At 39.9% G+C, this 4,579-nt stretch overlaps 1 pseudogene; it reads right to left on the reverse strand.

The window, feature by feature from the left end:
• Positions 1-216: 216 nt before the first annotated feature.
• On the reverse strand, positions 217-1,451 carry LOC127078928 (pumilio homolog 24-like; annotated as a pseudogene).
• Between the last annotated feature and the right edge of the window lie 3,128 nt (positions 1,452-4,579).

The raw sequence follows: 4,579 nt of genomic DNA on the forward strand, positions 1-4,579 counted from the left end.
GTATAGAGCTCTTCAGACTTTCCTCCTTTACTTTCATTGATTAGGGTTTTGATGTTCGTTCGCCGCTGTCTAATCTTTTTCTTTTATGAACAAGATCCGCCTCCATGAGGAGAATGTTCTTGCTTTTATATTCATCCTGCTAGGGTTTTTAATTGGCCCACAAGAGATCAAAGGGGTATCGGTTTGGGAGGACGCTCCCTTGCGTTGCTCTGTTGTCTACCCCATTTTGATGCTTTCTCTGAAAATATAAGTTCTACCTTGTACTTTCCCTTGTAAAATATTTGATTGGTTCTTGTTGCTGTGTATTTTCACTGCCGGGAAATGGTTATTCACTGCTAATACGGCTTTACTGTGGTAAATATGAAATGAAAAATGCTTATTGTCATGGATTATTTCGCTCATTCTCTTTGAACTCTGTTGGTTTTCAGGCACTTTAACTTCTATGTCTTCCTTGGAATCATTGTCATCAATTGAAGCCTTGGAAGTTTCTGTCTGAGAGCTTGCTTCTGACCGATCCTTGAGAGACAGAGAAGGTATGGATGAATTCATAGAAGCAAGTTCACCAGGACTGAAATAGCGTGAACAATTGGGATGCAGTAATTGGAGTAAAGGACGTGTTCCATTCTTATCCAAAACAAACTCCTTCAGAATTGATTGAAGCTCGCGAATGATAACCTTTGTTATAAGTTTTGTGCCGTCAACAACTGAAAAGATGGAAACCAGCACCATACACCCATATTGATGAAAAGCAGTTTTTCCTACGTGACCTTTCAATCCTTTGATGATCTTCTTTCTTTCCTTGGCACTCCCATATTTCAGACAAAGTACTCCAATTTGGCTCCATCCTTGGTACCAATCATTCTAACAAGGAGTGGACTTGACAACTGTTGGATTATATCTGTGACAGAGGACTTATCGGCGATGCTAAAGTATTCCAACAAGACTCTGTGTAAGATAGAGTGGTCAACTATCCCTTTCTCTAAAATTGGATGAATCACTGAAGACATATGATGCGAAACTGAGCCTTTTTGTAAACCCAACTTGGACATTACATCTAGTAACCTGGTCTCCTTCGCCGAGACTAAGTCCTTAAACAACTGAAGCTTTATGGAATATAATTCTAAAATCAACTCTTGTTTTTGAGCAGCACTTGCTAAGTCATATGCATGCTCAACAACAACTGATCCAAACATGTGGCGAAGAAGAGGAGCAACATGACCACGAAGAGTGGAGATAAAGCCTGCCAGTTGTTTCTTCGAGGAATTATCAAGCATCTTCTTTACTAAGTGAACTGCATATGCATTGTATGCTAGAGTTAGAAAATGAGGACGAAAGTCTTCAAATACTTCATCTCTTTCAGCTTGTGAGCAATGTTTGACACAAGTCTGAAGAACACGAGAAGTAATGTGAGACCCTGCAATCTCATGAATCTTCCCCTTCATTTTTGTTAGAGCTTCCTCTTTGGTGATATTGTTTCCACAAACTCCGATTCAACATAGTGCAGTTCAAGGTGAGCATCGCCTGCATCATCATCCGATTCAATCCGTGTAATTATTGAATTGGGCATGACTGTTGTATGGCTTGGTTTGATTTTCGCAGGGCTTTGGTTGTGTTTGATGCAAGGCTATGATAGTCGCATGATTCTTCTGCTGTCACTACAGTTATGTCGTTTTTGGGCGTGATAATGCATAGCTCAAGTTCAACGATGCTAAGTTCCGGAAAATTGGATACATAACAACAAGGCCAACACCAGCAATGCCGGAAGAGAATTGGGCGAGAAGTTCAGGAAACTCTAGGATGGATTTCTTCAGTGGAAGAATTACGGTTTCCTGATGATGACTTTTATCAGCCATCAAAAACAGAAGGCCTTCACATGCATGAATGTAATTCTTCTTGAACAGATCCCTCTCCCTGGCTACTTTCCTTTGTGAACCTTCATGAAGCATTTTAAAAGATACGGTTCACAATTACTCCATGGTAATTTACGAAGCTGCCTCAGCACATGCTCAATGGTAGACTTGTCAAGATCAGAGAAAAGTAATTTTCTGATATACTGATGCAACGGAGGACGGACTTTAGCTACTCGAGCAAACCTTTCAGGTGGGTTGCAAAGATAGTATGCATTCTCCACCAAAGTTCTATGTCTAGTATCCAAGCTTTTTAACATTTTTCAAGTGCATCAGTATCTCCAACATGTTACTCATGTGTATACTAGTTTCTGGAGATCGATACAGAAAACGACCACCTGTTGTATTTAATGCTTTTGTGCACATCATCCTCACTGTATGATTTTATACAAAAAACTTTGCATTATCATAGTTAAGAGGGAAATCCTCCTTGTTGTATTCGTCGGCATAAATGATGATGTTCCCTTGCTCGTTACAACCTCCTACCTTGGTTGTATAAGCTTTCACAGACAGCTGGAGTTTTGATCCACTAGTCCTAGAGCCTCGATTTTGCTCACCCAAAACATCAGCGCTGCCATTGATTCATTCAATACTCACTAATCCATAATGCAATAGAGTGAGCAAAACATCAACAAGATTTATCCAGTTACAAGTGGAATTATTCGTCTACTAATCTACCATCAACACCATCATCGACACGTCTTGTTCATAATATCATTTATGGACAACAATTTACAATTCCCAGCATGTTCACAAGTCAAAGAGAAACCTTCTATTTGATTAAAATTGAAAACAAGATTCCCAGTGGGAAAAGAAATGCATGTAACTCACCTTTTATCCTCAACAAATATTCATGATGGCTCAAATTCCAAGCGTTTAACCAAAATCAACTTTCCTTTGATCCAGAACTACATTATGGTACATGATATACCATTCCGTCCATAGGACAAACAAAACTTAAATCCAATCAAAATTTGGGCCATCACTTAAGCATGAAACAAAATTTTATGACCATACGAGTGATTGATTGGGAAAAGTTTTCAGGGCCAAAATCAGGGTATGACACATACCTTGCCTCGTGTAAAAGACACCATCTATCATTCCGAGCTGTCTGAGGGCCCGGATGTGTATGAGAAAATGGATGAAATGAAAGATCAATTTCTTGAGCTGCGCAAGGAGTTGAAAACTTTGAGAGGTAATGACCTATTTGGGAAGAGTGCTGCTGAACTGTGTCTAGTGCCGAATGTGAAGATTCCAGTGAAGTTCAAAGTGCATGACTTTGAAAAATACAAAGGGAATAGATGTCCACTCAGTCATTTGGTGATGTATGCCCGCAAGATGTCTACACAAATGGATAATGATCAGCTATTGATCCATTACTTTCAAGACAGTCTGACAGGCGCTGCATTGAGATGGTATATGGGGTTGGATAGTGCGAGCATCCGCACTTTCAACGATTTGGGTGAAGCATTTGTAAAGTAGTACAAGTACAACATTGGTATGGCTTCCGACCGAGATCAATTGAGATCACTGTCTCAAAAGGACAAGGAGACGTTTAAGGAGTACGCTCAGAGGCGGAGAGAACTCACTGCTCAGATCACCCCTCCTTTAGAGGAAAAGGAGATGAGCAAAATTTTTCTGAAGACTATGAGCGGATGATTTCCAGTGCCCATAGTGATTTTACCGAAATGGTAAACATGGGGATGAGGCTAGAAGAAGGTGTCTGAGAAGGACGGTTGTTTAGAGAGGAGGTGTCATCCAGCAAGAGATACGACAACAGTTTTGGTAAGAAGAAGGACAGTGAAGCTAATGCAGTTTCCAGTGGGAGGCAAATGAGGCCTCAGATTAGAAGAAGTTAACCACCCCGTCAACATCATCATCAAGTATCTTCCGTAATTCCTGTGTTTTCAGCAAACCAATCAGCACCAATTCAACAACAACAACGTCAATAACAACAACCACAACAACATACACACACCTACAACAACAACAACAATACCAACAATCATCAGTAACAAAATTTTGAGAGGAAGAAGGTCTCTTTCGACCCTTTTCCCATGACATATGCAGAACTATATCCATCATTTGTTCTCAAGAACCTATTACAACCAAGAAATCCTCTGCAAGTTCCCGAACCACTTCCATGGTGGTACAAAACCGGAGCTCCATTGTGCTTTTCATCAAGGAGCTCCCGGACATGATATTGAAAACTGCTACCCTCTCAAATATGAAGTTCAGAAGCTAGTTAAGAATAGAATGGTGTCCTTTGAGGACCGTGTACCAAATGTGAAAGCTAACCCACTACCTGTCCATGGAAATTCATCTGTTAATATGGTGGACGGTTGTCCAGGGGAGTTCAAGGTATTCAATGTACGCTTCATTAGAAGGTCCTTGGTGAAGATGCACAATGATATTTTCTTGGTGAGCGATGGTGAGTGATCAGTGCATTTTGATGCACGTTCTTCCATGTTTGTACTTAAGCATTTCTTCGGTTTGATTTGATTATTTTTATGTTTTAATGTGTTTTCATAATTTATTTTATTTTTGCACTTATTTAATTTTCGTATTTAATTTTCAGCATTAGCAGCTTTCGCGAGAAAAATCATATCTTCAGTTAGGAGTATCGGATTGAGACGTGCTACCAATCGATGGAAAGCTAAGAAAAAGATCTA

This window comes from Lathyrus oleraceus, chromosome 5 (assembly GCF_024323335.1).
Source record: "Lathyrus oleraceus cultivar Zhongwan6 chromosome 5, CAAS_Psat_ZW6_1.0, whole genome shotgun sequence".
Classification (NCBI taxonomy): domain Eukaryota; kingdom Viridiplantae; phylum Streptophyta; class Magnoliopsida; order Fabales; family Fabaceae; genus Lathyrus; species Lathyrus oleraceus.